General features: G+C 36.8%; 1 pseudogene; it reads right to left on the bottom strand.

Annotated features, from left to right (window-relative positions):
- Positions 1-15,386: 15,386 nt before the first annotated feature.
- LOC138326899 (solute carrier family 23 member 1-like) overlaps positions 15,387-24,112 on the bottom strand; it is a 31,963-nt pseudogene continuing 23,237 nt past the window's right edge.

The raw sequence follows: 24,112 nt of genomic DNA, 5'->3' as shown, positions 1-24,112 counted from the left end.
CGAAAAAAATCTATTTTTGGCTTGACCATACTTCTTTCGTAAGAAGCACGTTATGGTTTAATGGCTGAAACTTTTGGACGTGTGCACAGACAATTTACTAACAGACGGAATGACGGAAGGACACGTGGTACCCATAGCCTCAGCTGGATATATAATATGACTGAACGCAGATAGGTGCTTCAGAAACAATTAATTGTACAATTGTGTTAAAAAGTGCAATCTATGGAAATAACGTAGCCAAATTTTCTGCTTATTTATTATTCATATAATTATTCACATTCTACCCTTGTCCCCAAACCCCCACTTAAGAAGGAAACCCCCGATACAAGGGAGAAATTTTATTTCAGTAACAGATATTCCGTTTATGGTCAGCTGATGATATTGAAAGAGGGTCTAAATCACTTGCAAATAAAGAGCAACAGCACTGAGCTTCTGCTGGATGAAGATAACGTTTGTCAGATCATAATAGCGTTTGAACCGCTCGATTATATAATGAGCTTACGTCAAAGCATCATATCCACGGTGATTGCCCATGATTCCCCTCCCCATATTTATAAAAAATGGCGGCCGCAAACTGAAGCAGTTTCTATATTTAATTGGATTTTGAAGATAGGGATTTTTCTTATATTTTCATGCATGTGTTACCTTAGAAGTGCTTTGCACTTCGTACCCTTCGCGCATGAAGGGCTGCGCCCTTACAATCATAATTTTATTCGTTCGTTCGTTTATTCTTTCATATTAACATTTTGCCACAGCAACTGTCATAACTCTAATGATAATCGTGATCTGCATTATGAGCCAATAAATGCAGCCTAGACTTGGTGTAGTAATATCTATATAAATGGATGTGAGTCTTGTTTACTTACACCATGTTAGTCCGCGCGGGAAAATTGACATTGTAGTTGAATGAACCAATATGGTAATGAAAATTATAAAAAAATCTTTTAAATGTCTGGATAATTGAAAGTAAACTGAAAAGCTATTGAAAAACATTGATTTTTTTGTGTTTTCAATTTTTCATATGGACTATTTTTATCCCATTGAACTTGGCTGTTGAGGTTAAATGGTTGAAGCGAGAAACCCAAATGTTCACTCGCATCTAAATTATATTTTACTTTGAGCTAGAAAATAAAATGTAAATATATCTTCAATTAGCCCTAGATCTCTGGCCCTGACACCAGACTTAGACATTATGACAGATAGATGTCTGGTTTAGGGCCAGAGGGCGCACTGCTATATCAAAACGTGGACTAAGCCGACACTGTTTGGTATCGGGCCAGGTCATCTCCGATTCAGCCTGTCCACCGAGAAGCACCACTAACCTTAGTCTTTTCAACAAATGAATAATTTATATCTCCCCAAATATAGTAATTCGACAAGATTAAAGGTGATTTGCATACTTTGAGAAAATGGCGCCGACAACGAGAGAAACTTAAAGTTGCGGAAAAGAAACTACTGTGTTGACACAAAAGAACGTGCATGTGTTATAAAATGGATGGTTATGAGTACATAAATTATTCATTTGTTGAAAAGACCAAGGTAAGTGGCGATTCTTGGTGGTAATATTTTGTAAGCAGTCTGAATCGGAGATGACCTGACCCGATACCAAACGATGTCGGCTTATTCCACGTTTTAATATAGCAGTGCGCTCTGGCCCTAAACCAGACATCTATATAATTGATGTCATAATATCTAAGTCTGGTGTCAGGACTAGAGTATCTTGGGCTACCCGTTACCATACAGTGTACTCTGAGCGTATTAATTAGCTCACCAGTTTCAGTTTCAGATATAAAACATAATATATACATGAAAGATAGTGGGCGATAGTATCACTATTTACGTTTAAAATCTATACTGGGAAGACCATTAGAACGAATATACGTACCCGGCCTACTATACCTTTCGGCCGGACGACACCATTTCCTGTGTAACAGTTTTTGAGCTACAATATTGTAGCTAGGAAGACCATATGTTTAATGATTTAGTAACACAATAAGATTTCTCGCACCTCGGACAAAGAAATCTCACATGATACTCCATTCCTGTATTAGTCCGCGCATATGACGTCATACATTCGAATCGGTGACGTCACACGTTTCAGAGAATCAATATTATTAGAAATATGTTCATTCAGTCATTTATCATTCATTGTTTGATTGATCATAACCGAACTATAGTTTTACGCGGAATGACTAAATTCGAAGCGCAGATGGAATGGTCAATCGGCTTTGAACCAGGAGACCCAAGACGGGATAATTTTACACTGGACGCGTTTATAAATGGTTTTATAATATCTTAGAGGCGCGAGAAAAAAATCTATTACATGTAAGTGATCGAGATCGGGTTATCTCAGTCTCGGACTAAGATTTTGTAATATCCCAACCTCGGCTAACGCCTCGGTTGGGATTATGTTACAAAGTCTTAGCCCTCGACTGAGATTATTAATTACACAGTTTGTTAGTGACCTAATACGAAAAAAATATTGGGTCTAGAATAAACTTATATCAGAGGAGGCGAAGTTGAGGTTAAATGGCTGAAGCGGGAAATTCAAATGTTCACTCGCATTTAGATTATGATTATGAAATTCATGTAACACAAAAAAAATCAATCCTTTCTCCTTGGTTGTTCTTTCGTTTTGGATATTGGCGCTATATATTTCGCGGATGTACGCATACTTGTACGTTGTGATCGAATACAGGAAAAAAGTCGGTAATATTTTTTTTCGAAGAATTATGCATTCACCAAGATAAGATGAAACAAAATGGTCTTATTTTGCCTGAAAACTTTCAGTTTGCTAAAACAAATACGCTTTTAAAATCAATTAAAATGAAGCACCGGAAGGTATTTTTAACAGTTATATTGTACTGATATGAGAGATAAAAAAAATCTTTCATTATGTATACTTGGAGGACAGAGGATATTCCACCCTGGAGGTTACAAAATGTAAAACCCTCGGCTAATAATCTTTGATGTTGTTTACTTATCTTTCCCTCACAAAGTAACAGAATAATTATCGTTCCTTTAGAGCAACAAAGTGGTATCTCGATTTTATAGTTTTGAGAAAACCGCGTTTAAAGTGTTTTAACAGTGAACATCGAATGTACAAAATAAGGTGGCTATCACTTATCGTTAATTTATTTATAGTTCTTTATGCTATGTAGAATTTACATTAAATTTATCAAATCGAAAGTTGTTAATTGTGCTAATTAGTGAGATAGCACTTTGTTGCAGCGACATATTTTTAGTATTATTAAGGAGGCTGACAACATACATGACAGAGAACCAGTATATAGATGCATCAGTACAGAAGAGAGGAAAACATTTAATGTACTGGATTCTCAGGGTGCGTAGAACACACCAGCATCATAACCCAACTAATCCGGGAAGCCAGGTTCAACAAGAAAGACCTCACTGTGATATGGTTGGACCTTGCAAACGCATATGGAACCATCCCACATATGCTGATACAGGAGGCTTTGGAACATTACCATATTCCAGAGCACTTTAGAAGACTGGTCCAAAGCTACTTCACCGAAATACAACCAAGTCATTCACAACATCGTGGCAGGAGTTGGAGAAGGACATCGTGACAGGGTGTACCATCTCAGTTATCCTCTTCGTAATGGGCATGAAGATGATCATCCAAGCTGGAGAAAGGTAGTCGAGAGGTCCAAAGACATCCAATAACATTAGGCAGTCACCAAACAGAGGCTTTAATGGATGATCTGACCATCACTACAGACACCCATGTCCAGGCAAGATGGATACTGATAGCCCTAGAGGAAACAGCATCTTGGGCAAGAATGACCTTCAAACCCAGAAAAATCAAGATCCCTGATAATAAAGAAGGACAGAGTAACCAAACAGTTCCAAGTAAAGATCCAGGGGGAGGAGATACCGACAATAATCGGAAACCCCATCAAATGCATGGAAAAGTGGTTTGATGAATCACTCGGAGACAAAAGCAACATCAAGAGAATAGAACAACAGGTCAATAAAGGGTTGAGAAGCATAGATAAAACAAGTCTCCCGGGGAAATTCAAAGCATGCTTGTATCAGCATGGTCTCTTGCCACGCCTAGCCTAGCCCCTGATGCTCTATGAGATCATAACGGCAACAGTGGAGAGGATGGAGCAAATCATCAATCGACATTTAAGGAAGTGGTTGGAAGCACCTTCAAGCTTTACTGCAGTAGGTTTATACAGCATGACGGCAAAACTTCAACTTCCTGTCTCTTCATTAGTTGAAGAGTTCAAGACGGGCAAGGCGAGGCTCACCATGGCCTTAAAAGAGTCAAAGGATGACAAGGTGCGGTTAGCAGGCGTAGAAGTACGCACTGGCAGTAAGTGGTCAGCTTCCAAGGTAGTCAGCGAAGTAGAGAGCCGGTTGCGGCACAAAGATATCGTTGGGACAACCGCTGTGGGAAGGCAGGGCCTTGGAGCAGCTAAAACCACTCTCTGGTAGAAAGCAGATGTCGCAGAGAGGCGAACATTGGTTCAGAAGGAGATAAGAAGTGGTGAAGAAGAAAGAAGACAGACTAAAGCAGCGGAACTAGGCGTCCAGGGGGCCTGGACAAGGTGGGACACAGAACCACGTGTATTATCATGGACAGAGATCTGGAAGAATCCGCAATTCCAACTTCAATTTCTCCTCCTTTCTGTGTATGATGTACTACCAACACCAGCAAATCTCAATAGATAGTACCTTGTAGAAACACCAGACTGCCCTCTGTGTGGGCAGAGATGAACTCTCCAACATATACTCACCTCCTGCCATGTGGCCTTAGCACAAGAAAGATATACATGGCGCCACAACGAAGTCCTAAGGGAGCTTGCAGATATTTTAGAGAAAGAACGCAAGAACACCAGGTCCAATCAATCAAAACCCATTCTTACACAGATTAGGTTTGTAAGGAAAGGGGAAAGAAGAACGTCAAGATCTGAGAAATCAATCGGAATCATCAGCCAGGCAGGGAACTGGAGACTGGCTGTAAGATCTTAACCAGAGATTAAAGTTTCCGGATATTGTTCCTACCAACCACAGACCGGATATGGTTCTTTGGTCACCAGGATCGAAGAAAATCATCATCATTGAGCTTTCAGTTCCATGAGAGGAGAGGTGCAGCGAAGCCCACGAAAGAAAGAAAACAAAGTATGAGGAACTGCTGCTGGAATTTAAGGAACAGGGCTGGCAGACATGGAGCTACCCTGTTGAGGTCGGTTGCAGAGGCTTTCCTGCACAGTCTGTGTGGAGAATGCTATCTGCACTAGGGTTGGCGGGCAGGACTAGAACGGCAGCAGTGCAGAGGATGCCCAAGAGAGCAGAGCGAGCTTCATGCTTGGTGTGGATGAGGAAAGACGCCAGTAGCTGGATACCCACCACCGACGCGCAGTGACTGATCACCACTGTGGACCTCCATCCTGAGAGTGTACCGAGTAAAGGGTCGAAACATACAATGAGGGATGGCCTCGGCCGAGTACGTCGGCGGTGTTGCAGTATAACACCACAGCTATATAAAGGTAAAAAGGGAACAATGTGATTTCTCACCAAATATAACCATGTCCCGATACTTAAACCATATACATGTAGTTTGATTCAATTTTGCTTCAACTTACATTTTGTTAATTAAATGTTGTTTAAATCATAGAAATTTTTATTGTAACATGTAATTCAAAATATATCCTATCAATAATGTGTAGGTTCGAAACTGTCATTTGTTCCACATATCCAACATCTGAAGGATAAGTGCTCGAGGGCGCTGAACATTGATATTCTACGTGTTCTTTTCCATTCTGAGTGTGGTGCAGACCGTGAAATGCTTCAGCGTATCTACCGAGCACTTTAATTATTAGATCAAAAATTGACTACGGCCCTATTGTCTATGCATCGGCTCGCAGCTCCTATCTACAGATGCTTTACTCTGTCCGGAATCAGAGACTGTGTCTCGTCCTTAGAGTTTTTAACAACACCTGTGAAGAGTCTTCATGTGAAAGCTAATGAGCCATCTTTAGACGATCGAAGAAAGAAATTATTCTAACAGTATGGTGCTGAAATCCAATCCCAAAACCCGCACTTTTAATTTTGGATTTAATCCACAACATCAAGTTATAATTACACAAAATCATTTTCCATTTTCTGATGCACAAGTGTTATTCGAGTGAATATATTTGTTACATTTTTTTCATTTTTACAAATATCATTACGACTTATGGTGTAGCTTGCCCTTTCCTATGTGACTTAATACTTTTAAACTGATGCTCCGGGTTTTTTTTTCATGCTTGGAAATGCAAAATGACGTTAGTTAAACAAATGTTAGCTTTTAACATTTACATTTGTTTTGTCTATTTTAGATCAGGCAAATAAATCTATGGACAGAAATTGATTTAAGGGCCTAGTTGTTCAAAGCATGATTAGTTTTATCAGATGGTTAGCGAAATTTTTCTTTCTCATTTACTGCAAATTCTGTCGCTATATCTTCACTAAACTCAGCAAGTGAGTAAAGAATAGAGTTTATAAGATTCTTATAAAATTTTGTTAAATTTGTATGACCAGAAATTATGTTATCTTGATTTTAAAATTGTCATTAAACTGTGATTAGCCTTATCATCTCATGTACAACTGGGCGCTGATATCCAAACATTTGGCCAGATTGAGGTACAAATAACATGATAAGATTTTGGAGCATGTGTGGTAATTTATCGGTTCATGTGCATTATAAGCAGTACCCTGCTGTGGCAGTAACCAGTTATATGTACATTGTAAACAGTACCCTGCTGTGGCAGTAACCAGTTATATGTACATTGTAAACAGTACCCTGCTGTGGCAGTAACCAGTTATATGTACATTGTAAACAGTACCCTGCTGTGGCGGTAACCAGTTATATGTACATTATAAGCAGTACCCTGCTGTTTCAGTAACCAGTTATATGTACATTGTAAACAGTACCCTGCTGTGGCAGTAACCAGTTATATGTACATTGTAAACAGTACCCTGTCATGGTAGTAACCAGTTATATGTACATTGTAAACAGTACCCTGTCATGGTAGTAACCAGTTATATGTACATTGTAAACAGTACCCTGTCATGGTAGTAACCAGTTATATGTACATTGTAAACAGTACCCTGCTGTGGCAGTAACCAGTTATATGTACATTGTAAACAGTACCCTGCTGTGGCAGTAACCAGTTATATGTACATTGTAAACAGTACCCTGCTGTGGCAGTAACCAGTTATATGTACATTGTAAACAGTACCCTGAATTGGTAGTAACCAGTTATATGTACATTGTAAACAGTACCCTGCTGTGGTAGTAACCAGTTATATGTACATTGTAAACAGTACCCTGCTGTGGCAGTAACCAGTTATATGTACATTGTAAACAGTACCCTGCTGTGGCAGTAACCAGTTATATGTACATTGTAAACAGTACCCTGCTGTGGCAGTAACCAGTTATATGTACATTATAAACAGTACCCTGCTGTGGCAGTAACCAGTTATATGTACATTGTAAACAGTACCCTGCTGTGGCAGTAACCAGTTATATGTACATTATAAACAGTACCCTGCTGTGGCAGTAACCAGTTATATGTACATTGTAAACTGTACCCTGTCATGGTAGTAACCAGTTATATGTACATTGTAAACAGTACCCTGCTGTGGCAGTAACCAGTTATATGTACATTGTAAACTGTATCCTGTCATGGTAGTAACCAGTTATATGTACATTATAAGCAGTACCCTGCTGTGGCAGTAACCAGTTATATGTTCATTATAAACAGTACCTTGCTGTGGCAGTAACCAGTTATATGTGCATTGTAAACAATACCCAGCTGTGGCAGTAACCAGTTATATGTACATTGTAAACAGTACCCTGCTGAGGCGGTAATCAGTTATATGTACATTATAAGCAGTACCCTGCTGTTTCAGTAACCAGTTATATGTACATTGTAAACAGTACCCTGCTGTGGCAGTAACCAGTTATATGTACATTATAAGCAGTAACTTGCTGTTTCAGTAACCAGTTATATGTACATTGTAAACAGTACCCTGTCATGGTAGTAACCAGTTATATGTACATTGTAAACAATACCCTGTCATGGTAGTAACCAGTTATATGTACATTGTAAACAGTACCCTGCTGTGGCAGTAACCAGTTATATGTACATTGTAAACAGTACCCTGCTGTGGCAATAACCAGTTATATGTACATTGTAAACAGTACCCTGCTGTGGCAGTAACCAGTTATATGTACATTGTAATCAGTACCATGCTGTGGTAGTAACCAGATATATGTACATTGTAAACAGTACCCTGCTGTGGCAGTAACCAGTTATATGTAACTTGAAAACAGTACCCTGCTGTGGCAATAACCAGTTATATGTACATTTTAAACAGTACCCTGCTGTGGCAGTAACCAGTTATATGTACATTGTAAACAGTACCCTGCTGTGGCAGTAACCAGTTATATGTACATTATAAACAGTACACTGCTTTGGCAGTAACCAGTTATATGTACATTGTAAACAGTACCCTGCTGTGGCAGTAACCAGTTATATGTACATTGTAAACAGTACCCTGCTGTGGCAGTAACCAGTTATATGTACATTGTAAACAGTACCCTGCTGTGGCAGTAACCAGTTATATGTACATTGTAAACAGTACCCTGCTGTGGCAGTAACCAGTTATATGTACATTGTAAACAGTACCCTGCTGTGGCAGTAACCAGTTATATGTACATTGTAAACAGTACCCTGCTGTGGTAGTAACCAGTTATATGTACATTGTAAACAGTACCCTGCTGTGACATAACCAGTTATATGTACATTATCAGCAGTACCCTGCAGTGGCAGTAATCAGTTATATATACATTGTAAACAGTACCTGCTGTGGCAGTAACTAGTTATATGTACATTATCAGCAGTACCCTGCTGTGGCAGTAACCAGTTATATGTACATTGTAAACTGTACCCTGCTGTGGCAGTAACCATTATATGTACATTATAAACAGTACCCTGCTGTGGCAGTAAACAGTTATATGTACATTATAAACTGTACCCTGTCATGGTAGTAACCAGTTATTTGTACATTGTAAACAGTACCCTGCTGTGGCAGTAACCAGTTATATGTACATTGTAAACAGTACCCTGCTGTGGCAGTAACCAGTTATATGTACATTGTAAACAGTACCCTGCTGTGGCAGTAACCAGTTATATGTACATTGTAAACAGTACCCTGCTGTGGCAGTAACCAGTTATATGTACATTGTAAGGAATACCCTGCTGTGGCAGTCACCAGTTATATATACATTGTAAACAGTACCCTGCTGTGGCGGTAACCAGTTATATGTACATTATAAGTAGTACCCTGCTGTGGCAGTAACCAGTTATATGTACATTGTAAACAGTACCCTGCTGTGGCAGTAACCAGTTATATGTACATTGTAAACAGTACCCTGCTGTGGCAGTAACCAGTTATATGTACATTGTAAACAGTACCCTACTGTGGCAGTAACCAGTTATATGTACATTGTAAACAGTACCCTGCTGTGGTAGTAACCAGTTATATGTACATTGTAAACAGTACCCTGCTGTGGCAGTAACCAGTTATATGTACATTGTAAACAGTACCCTGCTGTGGCAGTAACCAGTTATATGTACATTGTAAACAGTACCCTGCTGTGGCAGTAACCAGTTATATGTACATTGTAAACAGTATCCTGCTGTGGCAGTAACCAGTTATATGTACATTGTAAACATTACCCTGCTGTGGCAGTAACCAGTTATATGTACATTGTAAACAGTACCCTGCTGTGGCAGTAACCAGTTATATGTACATTGTAAACATTACCCTGGATTGGCAGTCACCAGTTATATATACATTGTAAACAGTACCCTGCTGTGGCAGTAACCAGTTATATGTACATTGTAAACAGTACCCTGCTGTGGCAGTAACCAGTTATATGTACATTGTAAACAGTACCCTGCTGTGGCAGTAACCAGTTATATGTACATTGTAAACAGTACCCTGCTGTGGCAGTAACCAGTTATATGTACATTGTAAACAGTACCCTGCTGTGGCAGTAACCAGTTATATGTACATTGTAAACAGTACCCTGCTGTGGCAGTAACCAGTTATATGTACATTGTAAACAGTACCCTGCTGTGGCAGTAACCAGTTATATGTACATTGTAAACAGTACCCTGCTGTGGCAGTAACCAGTTATATGTACATTGTAAACAGTACCCTGCTGTGGCAGTAACCAGTTATATGTACATTGTAAACAGTACCCTGCTGTGGCAGTAACCAGTTATATGTACATTGTAAACAGTACCCTGCTGTGGCAGTAACCAGTTATATGTACATTGTAAACAGTACCCTGCTGTGGCAGTAACCAGTTATATGTACATTGTAAACAGTACCCTGCTGTGGCAGTAACCAGTTATATGTACATTGTAAACAGTACCCTGCTGTGGCAGTAACCAGTTATGTGTACATTGTAAACAGTACCCTGCTGTGGCAGTAACCAGTTATATGTACATTTTAAACTGTACCCTGCTGTGGCAGTGACCAGTTATATGTACATTGTAAACAGTACCCTGCTGTGGCAGTAACCAGTTATATGTACATTGTAAACGGTACCCTCTCATGGTAGTAACCTGTACCCTGTCGACTCATCCGAGGTTTGCCAAAATAGGCATATGTATTGGCCACAGTCTATGACGAACCTTGCATGTCAATAACGTTTGAATTAAGTATTATTTTACAGCATTTGAAACATTTGTGTATATAAGGGCGATATGTATCTAAGGGCGATATTCAATCGCTCAACATTGTGAATTGCTGAAAATTGCTATTCTGTGACAAACCTTGTATGTCGATAACGTAGTAAGTATTGTTTTCTAGCATTTAAAATATTCATAACGGTGATTTTCAATCGCAATGTTAATAAACTATGAATTTTATAAAAATGCACATTGTGAAATACTAAAAATTGCCATAGTCTGTGACAAAGCGTGCATGTCAATAACAATTTAAGTATTGTTTTCCAGTATTTGAAATATTTATAACGGCGAGTTTCGATCGTTATGTTAATAAAATGTGTATTTTATAAAAATGCACGTTTTGAAATGCTGGAGATAATTTGAAGTGTAAATTAGGCAGAGCAAATGTGTAGTTAGCTATATACATGAAGGTCAAGAGGTACAGCGCAGTATATTGATTAAAATTCGCCATTCGCAGATGATTTTAAATGATTTAAAAATAATGCATAAGCACTGTAAATTGCTGATCAAAATATTACCATATTTGAAAGGCACTAATGTAAGAGGAAACGATGCTTACAGAAACCGGGAAAGTTAAATGACCCAATTCGTAAAAAAACAATATACGGAACGCAGTGATTAAAAATAACATTGATTTGCTGCATATGGATGAGCTCTATCCTTTCAACCTAACTTCAACTAAAACATTAAATAGACTAGCAACCGAAAAGAATGGAAATTGAATACCGATAATATAACGAAATACGGAGCCGTGACTCGTTATGACAATCCTCATTTTCTGTAAAATAAAATCCAATTGACAACTTTCGCATCCATACGATAGAAGCACTGTTCGACGAATAGATGGTTTCTTTACTATGCATTTGATGTGAACGGGATATATTTCTGTTCGAGGAATGAGGGGTATTCGGCGAATAGCAGTTCGAGCTATCCGGGGTTTTATTACATAAATTATATAAGGGCACGGTCGGGGCCATGCGATCAGTTCAAGGAATGGGGAGTATTCGAGGAATGCGAGTTCGAGTTAGAGGGGTTATACTGTATATGCACATTGTAAACTGTACCCTGTTATGGTAGTAACCAGTTATATGTACATTGTAAACTGTACCCTGTTATGGTAGTAACCAGTTATATGTACATTGTAAACAGTACCCTAACATGACAGTAACCAGTTATATGTACATTGTAAACAATACCCTGTCATGACAGTAACCAGTTATATGTACATTGTAAACAATACCCTGTCATGGTAGTAACCAGTTATATGTACATTGTAAACAGTACCCTAACATGACAGTAACCAGTTATATGTACATTGTAAACAGTACCCTGTCATGGTAGTAACCAGTTATATGTACATTGTAAACAATACCCTGTCATGGTAGTAACCAGTTATATGTACATTGTAAACAGTACCCTGTCATGGTAGTAACCAGTTATATGTACATTGTAAACAGTACCCTGTCATGGTAGTAACCAGTTATATGTACATTGTAAACAATACCCTGTCATGATAGTAACCAGTTATATGTACATTGTAAACAATACCCTGTCATGGTAGTAACCAGTTATATGTACATTGTAAACAGTACCCTGTTATGGTTGTAACCAGTTATATGTACATTGTAAACAGTACCCTGTCATGGTAGTAACCAGTTATATGTACATTGTAAACAGTACCCTGTCATGGTAGTAACCAGTTATATGTACATTGTAAACTGTACCCTGTTATGGTAGTAACCAGTTATATGTACATTGTAAACTGTACCCTGTCATGGTAGTAACCAGTTATATGTACATTGTAAACTGTACCCTGTCATGGTAGTAACCAGTTATATGTACATTGTAAACTGTACCCTGTCATGGTAGTAACCAGTTATATGTACATTGTAAACAGTACCCTGTCATGGCAGTAACCAGTTATATGTACATTGTAAACTGTACCCTGTCATGATAGTAACCAGTTATATGTACATTGTAAATTGTACCATGTCATGGTAGGAACCAGTTATATGTACATTTTAAACAGTACCCTGTCATGGTAGTAACCAGTTATATGTACATTGTAAACAGTACCCTGCTGTGGCAGTAACCAGTTATATGTACATTGTAAACAGTACCCTGCTGTGGCAGTAACCAGTTATATGTACATTGTAAACAGTACCCTGCTGTGGCAGTAACCAGTTATATGTACATTGTAAACAGTACCCTGCTGTGGCAGTAACCTGTTATATGTACATTGAAAACTGTACCCTGTTATGGTAGTAACCAGTTATATGTACATTGAAAACTGTACCCTGCGATGGTAGTAACCAGTTATATGTACATTGTAAACTGTACCATGTCATGGTAGTAACCAGTTATATGTACATTGTAAACTGTACCATGTCATGGTAGTAACCAGTTATATGTACATTGTAAACAGTACCCTGTCATGGCAGTAACCAGTTATATGTACATTGTAAACTGTACCCTGTTATGGTAGTAACCAGTTATATGTACATTGTAAACAGTACCCTGTTATGGTAGTAACCAGTTATATGTACATTGTAAACAATACCCTGTCATGGCTGTAACCAGTTATATGTACATTGTAAACAGTACTCTGTCATGGCAGTGACCAGTTATATGTACATTGTAAACTGTACCCTGTCATGGTAGTAACCAGTTATATGTACATTGTAAACAGTACCCTGTCATGTTAGTAACCAGTTATATGTACATTGTAAACAATACCCTGTCATGGTAGTAACCAGTTATATGTACATTGTAAACAATACCCTGTCATGGCAGTAACCAGTTATATGTACATTGTAAACTGTACCCTGTCATGGCAGTAACCAGTTATATGTACATTGTAAACAATACCCTGTCATGGTAGTAACCAGTTATATGTACATTGTAAACAGTACCCTGTCATGGTAGTAACCAGTTATATGTACATTGTAAACAGTACCCTGTCATGGCAGTAACCAGTTATATGTACATTGAAAACTGTACCCTGTTATGGTAGTAACCAGTTATATGTACATTGTAAACAGTATCCTGTCATGGTAGTTACCAGTTATATGTACATTATAAACAGTACCCTGCTGTGGCAGTAACCAGTTATATGTACATTGTAAACAGTACCCTGCTGTGGCAGTAACCAGTTATATGTACATTGTAAACAATACCCTGTCATGGTAGTAACTAGTTATATGTACATTGTAAACAGTACCCTGTCATGGTAGTAACCAGTTATATGTACATTGTAAACAGTACCCTGCTGTGGCAGTAACCAGTTATATGTACATTGTAAACTGTACCCTGTTATGGTTGTAACCAGTTATATGTACATTGTAAACAATACCATGTCATGGTAGTAACCAGTTATATGTACATTGTAAACAGTATCCTGTCATGGCAGTAACAAGTTATATGTACATTGTAAACTGTACTCTGTCATGGTAGTAACCAGTTATATGTACATTGTAAACAGTACCCTGCTGTGGCAGTAACCAGTTATATGTACATTGTAAACTGTACCCTGTTATGGTTGTAACCAGTTATATGTACATTGTAAACAATACCATGTCATGGTAGTAACCAGTTATATGTACATTGTAAACAGTATCCTAACATGTTAGTAACCAGTTAATGTACATTGTAAACTGTACTCTGTCATGGTAGTAACCAGTTATATGTACATTGTTAACTGTACTCTGTCATGGTAGTAACCAGTTATATGTACATTGTAAACTGTACTCTGTCATGGTAGTAACCAGTTATATGTACATTGTAAACAATACCCTGTCATGGTAGTAACCAGTTATATGTACATTGTAAACAGTATCCTAACATGTTAGTAACCAGTTAATGTACATTGTAAACTGTACTCTGTCATGGTAGTAACCAGTTATATGTACATTGTAAACAGTACCCTAACATGGTAGTAGCCAGTTAATGTTAATTGTAAACAGTACCCTGTCATGACAGTATCCAAATAATGTACATTGTAAACAATACTCTGTCGTGGTAGAAACCAGTTGATGTATATTGCAAATGTATACTGCCATGGCGGTTGACTTTTTTAAGAGAAAACGATGTGGCTTTCGCTTACAAATCCGCCTGCAAATGAGGTAACTGAGGTCATGATGTGATAAGACAGAATATCTCAATTCTTGAATTAAATCAAATATTGTTAATATCAAGCAGTATTCTCAATATCTTTTTGGGTTATGAAGTCATTGACAAAAAAACCCCGGAAGGACATTCTTCATAGACGCGAACAATTGTACTTTGTTTAAAATTGTGCGTATGCCTTGATGTATGGAACTTAACGTTATCCAGGTGTCTGATGCAAGTTTATATATTTTATTAAGCAAAATGCATCGAAAAGAGTTCTCCAATCCTGTCAAGGTATTTAACCATTGACAATGTTCAATTTCCGATAAAAAAGAAGAAGAAACTGAGGCTATCGTTTTTTCAGTACACTCTAATAAAAATATTCAAAATTGATTCTGAAGTCTTCTAATTGAGAGAAATTGTGTTTCATTTATTTCTTTACATAAAATTTTACAAAATTAAAAAAAACTGGAATCGTTGAATTTACGAGAGTTACTTCCCTGGGGTTCACTGAACCGATGGGAAGTAACTCCGATAGATTAGAATTCCACAAGTGAAGAGGAAATAATTAGTGTCAAGAGTTCATGATAGGCTTTTGATGACTAAATATCACACAACTGTAAATCTAACTGGGTGAAATTCTGTGCCACTTGGTGACGTAACAGGCAAATTTACTATATTAACAAATCGAAAATCACTTTTATTATTTGTCTGCTTCATGTACAATTATATAGAAACAAACAAATATAGTTATTCAGATTGTAGTCTGGTAGGATAATAATAACAATGAGGGCAATGAAATCAGTTCCAACTGTCTTCATGGAATAAGCGAACTATCCAATTCGCCATCAAGTCTCATTATTTACCACTCTTTATGGCCATTTGTGATTTCTTTTCGTTCTGATTTGTACCGACAAAACGGAATATATTTCATCATTATCCACGACATCCATTAAGCTGGTATAAGGGGGTCATACACATCCAGTCCTTCATTGTACTGCAAGAGGTCGTCTCCGTGAGCGGGGTCCTGCCAAGCTGTGCTTCCACGCTCTTTCAGTGTGCCTTAATGTATCAATGGAGTGGCATGAAACTTAGAAAGCAATAAATGATGACGAGTTCAAAAACTTCTACAATGTTTTTTCTTTGAGCTCTGAAAGCATGTTTTTTTCAAAATTTTTCTTTTTTTTTTAATCTAAAAGTTGATATGAATGAATGACAGCTTATACAAAGACGTTCTATTTTACGGAGGATACCTTTTTATTCTAACCATTTTTCAGATTTTAAACAAATCTTTTAATTTTGAACAAAACTGTTATCGGTATAGTTACTAAATCTTGAACATAACTGTTATCGGTGTAGTTACTAAATTTTGAACAAAACTGTAATCGGTATATACTAAATTTTGAACAAAACTGTTATCGGTATATACTAAATTTTGAACAAAACTCTTATACATTATAATAAGTAACACAACAAATGAAAACCTCTTACAAGAGATATTCTATCTTTGTTGTATTTCTATTGCAATCATCCTATGCATGGCACTTCTTGCTCTCGTGATACCTATAAACGTACCAGGAACGGTGTTGTCTAGTATACAAGCGATAAGTCCTCCACAAAGGTTAGGATTGAGAAGAAGAGTTTTCAAAATGTTATCGTAGTAGGGACTACCTGAAAGTACGATTAGGTATTGCCTGATACAAAGAATGGAAAAAAGATAAGAGTAGACAATCAAGCAAGAATGGTTGAACATGTCATGTCATACATTTTACAGTTCATTAGAAGTATTATTTTAGTAACACTTCCGGTCATGTCGTGACTTAATAATGTAGTACCACTTCCGGTCATGCCGTGACTTATTAATGTAGTATCACTTCCGGTCATGTCGTGACATATTAATGTAGTACCACTTCCGGCCATGTCGTGACTAAATAATGAAGTACCACTTCCGGTCATGGCGTGACTTATTAATGTAGTACCACTTCCGGTCATGTCGTGACTAATCAATGTAGTACCACTTCCGGCCATGTCGTGACTTATTAATGTAGTATCACTTCCGGTCATGTCGTGACTAATTAATGTAGTACCACTTTCGGTCATGTCGTGACTTATTAATGTAGTATCACTTCCGGTCATGTCATGACTTATTAATGTAGTATCACTTCCTATCATGTCGTGACTAATCAATGTAGTACCACTTCCGGTCATGACGTGACTAATTAATGTAGTATCACTTCCGGTCATGTCGTGACTTATTAATGTAGTATCACTTCCGGTCATGTCGTGACTAATTAATGTAGTACCACTTCCGGTCATGTCGTGACTTATTAATGTAGTACCACTTCCGGTCATGTCGTGACTTATTAATGAAGTACCACTTCCGGTCATGTCGTGACTTATTAATGTAGTATCACTTCCGGTCATGTCGTGACTAATCAATGTAGTACCACTTCCGGTCATGTCGTGACTAATCAATGTAGTACCACTTCCGGTCATGTCGTGACTTATTACTGTAGTATCACTTCCGGTCATGTCGTGACTTATTAATGTAGTACCACTTCCGGTCATGTCGTGACTAATTAATGTGGTAGAGACTATGATATATTTATGATAGACATTGATAGTCATACTCGTGGTGAGCCAATGGAGCAATATTGACAATCATGTAAAAGCACAGATCGTTGATACACTGACCTGTATTAATGTCTCCAGGGAATGCCTCCAGCCAATACGGTACCATTAAACCTGTCAGCAATCCTGTCCCCATCACGGCCATGTTCCGTGTGGAGGAAAGGGAGACAACTTGAAGATTCGAGAGTACGACGCCATTAAACATGGCGAACATGACGATCATGGCTCCGCCGAGGACAGATAGTGGTATCGTTGTAAAGACGGCCGAGACCTTCCCGACCAGTCCAAACACAATGTAAATGAGAGAAACCCACCAAAACACATCCCTACTGGCTACCTGGCAACAAAAAAAAAATGTTATATCTTATCTTTTAAAGACACCGACCCGTTCTTCTTAATTTTTCATGTTTAATTGATGATATTTATTCCTGAATCAAGGTCATGAGGTGTTTTTTTTTTGGTTTGTTAACGTAGCTAATCGTAGTTAATGTCCAGTATCGCTCACTGTAATATCAATAACCAATTTGTTGTAATAGTATTACGAGTCTTTTAGTGATTTATTTTACAAAATAATAAGCGATGTAGTATTACTGGATGCTAAGAATTTATACAAGAACTTCCAATAGCCTTGGTTTAACATCCCTGGTGTAGCGGAACCTTAGGTACTATCACAAACAAGTTCACTATTAACTCTGGTGATCAAATAAAAGGACCAAACTAATAGAGGACATGGAACTTTACAACACAACAATGCTTAGATCCACTTAACAAAAACACGTTTTAGAGCCAAACTTCGTGAAACCGTATCAATGAAAATTGGAATTGTTTTCTACCATTAGTGATATTAATACTCAACCTGATTAAAACCACTCCGCTGAATAGAGGATATGACAATATCTCATATCAGGTCCATGTTCTGATGCCCTTTATACCGCATGTACTTCAGATCGAATGCATCTTACAACATTAATTGAAAAGGCCTTTTCATCCCAATAAACGGTTAGCTTTGTTACGCTCTTTGAGCGGAATGACTACGTACACGAAAATAATTTTGAATGCGTTTAAAAAAAATTACTTTTTGCCTTAAATTCACTTTCAAGATTCTGCCGCCGGCAGCAATTTAATTGGCCATTTTCAAAGGTCACCAGGATGTAATCCCTAATGAGATGCTGTTAAATAATCAGATTGTATTAATACTAATAACATTGAGATAGAACACAGCCAAGAATAATGTCCATACAAATCCAAGCCATCATGCTAGAGAAGATATGTCATCAATAACCGTCTAAGACCAGTGGTATGACGTCATTATTACAGTAAGTTAACGAGAAGGTATAAGAATATTGTGTAGCAAAAGGCCCATTGGACTTAACTGTCACCTCACTGAGTTTGGATACAAAATGAAACAAAGACATATAAACACTATATTTTGGCCATTCAGGCCATTGGAATCAGTCATAAATTTGACCTTTTAATTCATGAAGAGTATTTGGTTCCATCAAATCTGTGAATTCAAAAGAAGATTTTTCGGAATTTTAGTCATTTTTGACTGCGTTTGGCCCCGCCCCACTGGTCACTGGGGGTCAGCGAGGACCGATACAGATTCATACTGATAAATTCTGACATCACTTTGCTTATTTCCTATCACAAATGACCAAATAATGCTCAAAAATGTGTTTTCCCTATATCTATTTTTTTATTCTACATTTCTGATTTCAGAAGATTTTTTAAAATTTTTTAGCTTATATTTTGGCCCCACCCCTTAGGCCCTTGGGGGCTGGGACCAAACAATTCAGAATTTTGGTTGACCTTTGGTCATGGCAGGTTTCTGCAAAATTTCAACAAATTTGATTCAGCGGAGAAGTCAAAAATGTAAATTGTTTATCGCAATACGACGCACGACGGACGACGAAAGACGCATGACGCACGATGACGGGCAAAAGGCGATTAGAATAGATAACTTTAAACTTCATAGATGACTTAAAATACAAACCCTTGTGACTCCCAACGCGCCAATATTACCACCAGAAGTCGTCGTGGCGTGACCACAGCCAAACAGTCCAGACAGTGTACAGTCCAGACAGTGTACTACCAAATCCCTCGACGGCGATCCCCCTGTTCACCGCATGTCGGGGAGGGGGAGGAATGTTGCAGACTCTTGCACATGCGTAATAATCACCAATGGAATCAAGGATGGATGTTATAGTTGCAATAAGGAATGCCACGAAAATACCGGCATTGAAGGAAGGTGTGCCAAACTGGTCTGTGAACATACCACCAAGTATAAGGATTAGCAAGATAAAAACCAATATATTAAAGCATTTTTGTTCTCACGACAAATCTGCAATTTATTGGAAGCAAAATATATTTCAGATGCAATATAATTTCCTTTCCACAATATCTCCAAAACACGTAAAAATAAGTCATTCTAATAAACACTATTATCGGTGTTGATATGATAAACATGAAGACGCCGGTTGTAACGTCGAGTCTGAATGGTCAAACAGAGGTCGGAGTAATGACGCAGTGCTTCTATTTGATACTCTGTGGTACCTGACCGTTTTAACATCTATATAAATAGTGTAACAAATATGATTTGTTCTCCTATTTGTTATAAATATTTCTGTCGACGGAGTGTCGTACTGCACATCAAGGAATTAACTGACTGCTTGTCTTTAGGGGTGACTATCACCTACTATTTTAACTATTGCAATACTATTGCAGACTACACAACGCAATAGTATTGCGATAGTACTCCATTTTGAATTATATAAATTACAGTCGATGAATTACTTCGGTCCCTTTATAATTACCTACAAGTGTATGTAGCAACTCAAACACACTGACGATGATGATCGGGATCAATGTCGGTGTGTGTTTTTTTGATTGAATATCATAGAAAAAGTGACATTTTATCGTTACTGTTAGTCTGGTATCGACTATATATCTGTACTTCATTTAGTCTACGAAAAGTACCTAGTCCAAAACCACGTTTTCGCAATAAAGTAAATCATCTTTACTATTGTCAGTTATACTGAAATTTGTTGGGCTGTGCTATTGGCGCTTTCAGCAGTATGAATTGGTAAGGTGGCACTACAAAGAGAGAACTTCGCTTTCACAAGTAGACCAACATGACTGTTATGCAATATCTTACAACGCCCACAGGAGAAGTCACTCATGAATAATTCTAGATATAAATAGGGTATATATATACAATATAACTAAAGCAATAAAAGGGATTTGAGGTAGAAGTTACTTAAAGCCAGTTTCATGTTTTGTAATGTAATTTTAGTATACATTACGATGATCAAAATAGATTATATTATGATACCACGTGTCAATATGCATTTTATGGCCCCGGTGGCAGTGTGATATGAAGGTATAATATTTCCCGAGGGTTTGCCCGATGAAATATTACATCTGAGGGTAAATAAACTTTCAAATATACCGAATTCGCGATTCACTATTCCGGGTTAAATATTCCTTAAATTTGAGATGAGTAAAAAACGACGATATACTCTTCGTCCGTGATTGTTGTATAGTCGGAAGGGGAGATAACTGCGTGAAGACGGGCGCTCACCAGAGGGACACAGTTATGGAATTAAATAATTATGCAAAAATTTCAGGACATAAAATAAATACAGGAAAATCTCAGGTTATTTGCATTTGTAGTAAAAAGTATATAGCAGTGATACACTAATGCCAGGCTTTAACTTGCAATGAGGGATACTAAATTTACACTTCTAGGTATTAAATTTCATGTCGATCTTCACAAAATACTAAAATTGAACTATGATAAAAAAATTGATTAAACTCAAAAATCTATTGCAGACATGGAACAGAAGGAAAATTTCACCAATTGGTGGAATTTGTATTATAAAATCTCTTTTGATCTCTCAATTAAATCATCTTTTTATCTCGCTTCCAAATCCGGATGAAGGTTTTGTAAAATAGCTAAATTCTAAATAGACAAAAATGATCGATTTCACAACTTTTATAGATTCATTAAAAATTGGGTGGATAAGGAGAATATTTAGATCTAATGGTAAATGGCGTATAATTCTAAATTCTTAAGTTAATATTCATCATTTGGCGAGTTGTGGAAGTGAATACCTTAGTAAGATTTTTAAGATTTTAATTTCAAATTGTAGAAGTGCTTTCTGGAAAGATGTTTTACAGCATGGTACAAATTGAGATCAAAAGGGAACTAGTTAAAAGCAGAATACTCTGTATTCAAAATTCCAATTTGGTACAACAAAAATATTATTGTTGGAAATAAAACTGTTTTTTTTCTCAATATCTTGGTTTAGAAAGGGAATCATAACCATACCAGACTTGTTAAAAAGTGTTTCTCCATATTCTTCCTTTACATATGATGAATTCTGTAATATTTATGGTGCAATAAGTAATTATCTTCAGTATCGTGGATTTATATCTAGCATGAAAAAGTATCTGAAAAATGTACATGTACCAAATAAAAAATTATTTTACCTAATTATTTCTTTTAGCCTTGAATTAATATTGAAAAATAAGCGTGGAGTCCAAGATTTTTACAGAGTTCTAGTTAAAAATGACACGGCTATAACTGGCCAGCATAAATGGAGAACCACTTTTGACTATGTTCAAGAAATGTGGAAACAAATTTACAATATACCCTTCATGTCTACTAATAATACTAAACTTCAATGGCTTCAGTTCAGAATTTCCCATCATATTCTAACAACTAATACATATCTTTGTAAAATTGGTCTTTCAAATAATCCTCACTGTATGTTATGTGCATTAGAAAGGGAGACAACCACACATCTTTTTTCGGAATGCTCTGAAGTTCAGAACTTTTTAGCCAATTTTGAAAAACCTTTTGGATATTCTTTTATTCTTTTTGCTCTTAATAAAGAAACTATGCTTTTTGGGAAACTAGATCAAAATTGTATATACCATAGGATGAAATTGTCCTTTATATTAAACATTATATTTACAAAACTAGATGCTTACATGGTTCATTAAATGTGACAGTTTTTTAAAACTCTATTAAAGATTATTACTATGTTCAAAAGTATATAGCTATTGGTAAAGGAGAAAAAGAAATTAATAGATTCAATAAAGATTGGCAAAAAATGGTTAAAACTAGTGGAAATTGCAAACCTCTGTAAGTTTGTCCATATTTTAAATTGAAATGAAATAGCTATTTATACATGTTTTTCCATGTGTCATGCTTGCACTATGTATACATTTGTATGGATCTGTGAATTGATATCCATTTTCTGTCCTTTTTTTTCAGCGCCTTTAAACCTGTATGTACAGTGATGATTTCTCATACCTATGTTGTATGAACTTTTGTCTTCAAAAGTTATTTATTTTTAAGGGGTTATATAGAAAAATGGCGAAAATATAGCTCTCCAAATATGGCAATTTGTTTCATTTTCTTATTTTTGTCCGTTCTTTGTGAGCTCGTAGGGCCTTTATCCTCTCATGTAGGGTGTTGATTTTTTTGTAAATGTTAGCTTTAGCCTATTGTCTGTACAGGTTTTTAATTTCAAAGACATGAATTGGAAAATGGCGGAAATATAGACCTCCGAATATGGCGTTTCGTTCATTTTTTAACGTAAATTTTAGCGTAATTCATGAAAATTCAAAGGTGAAATGTTTTGAATTTGATGTGAAAGATCATGCTTTCAGACACATAAAATGACCAAGTTCAAGGTCATAAGATTCAAAATGGCGGAGATACAGGACATCGAAAATCGAAATTTTAGTTTATATTTGTCCTTGCACGAGACGTTTCAGCGCCTTTAAACCTGTATGTACAGTGTTTATTTTTCATACCTATGTTGTATGAACTTTTGTCTTCAAAAGTTATTTATTTTTAAGAGGTTATATAGAAAAATGGCGAAAATATAGCTCTCCAAATATGGCAATTTGTTTCATTTTCTTATTTTTGTCCGTTATTTGTGAGCTCGTAGGGCCTTTATCGTCTCATGTAGGGTGTTGATTTTTTGTAAATGTAAACTTTAGCCTATTATCTGTAAATATTTTTAATTTCAAAGACATGAATGTGAAAATGGCGGAAATATAGACCTCCGAATATGGCGTTTCGTTCATTTTTTAACGTTGATTTTAGCGTAATTCATGAAAATTCAAAGGTGAAATGTTTTGAATTTGATGTGAAAGATCATGCTTTCAGACACATAAAATGACCAAGTTCAAGGTCATAAGATTCAAAATGGCGGAGATATAGGACATCGAAAATCGAATTTTTAGTTTATATTTGTCCTTGCCCGAGACGTATCAGCGCCTTTAAACCTGTATGTACAGTGTTGATTTTTCATACCTATGTTGTATGAACTTTTGTCTTCAAAAGTTATTTATTTTAAAGAAGTTATATAGAAAAATGGCGAAAATATAGCTCTCCAAATATGGCAATTTGTTTCATTTTCTTATTTTTGTCCGTTGTTTGTGAGCTCGTAGGGCCTTTATCGTCTCATGTAGGGTGTTGATTTTTTGTAAATGTTAGCTTTAGCCTATTGTCTGTACAGGTTTTTTAATTTCAAAGACATGAATTTGAAAATGGCGGAAATATAGACCTCCGAATA

This window comes from Argopecten irradians, chromosome 7 (genome assembly GCF_041381155.1).
Source record: "Argopecten irradians isolate NY chromosome 7, Ai_NY, whole genome shotgun sequence".
NCBI classification, from domain to species: Eukaryota; Metazoa; Mollusca; class Bivalvia; order Pectinida; family Pectinidae; genus Argopecten; species Argopecten irradians.
Note: the sequence above shows the minus strand (reverse complement) of the source record. Positions and strands in the feature narration are given on the sequence as shown.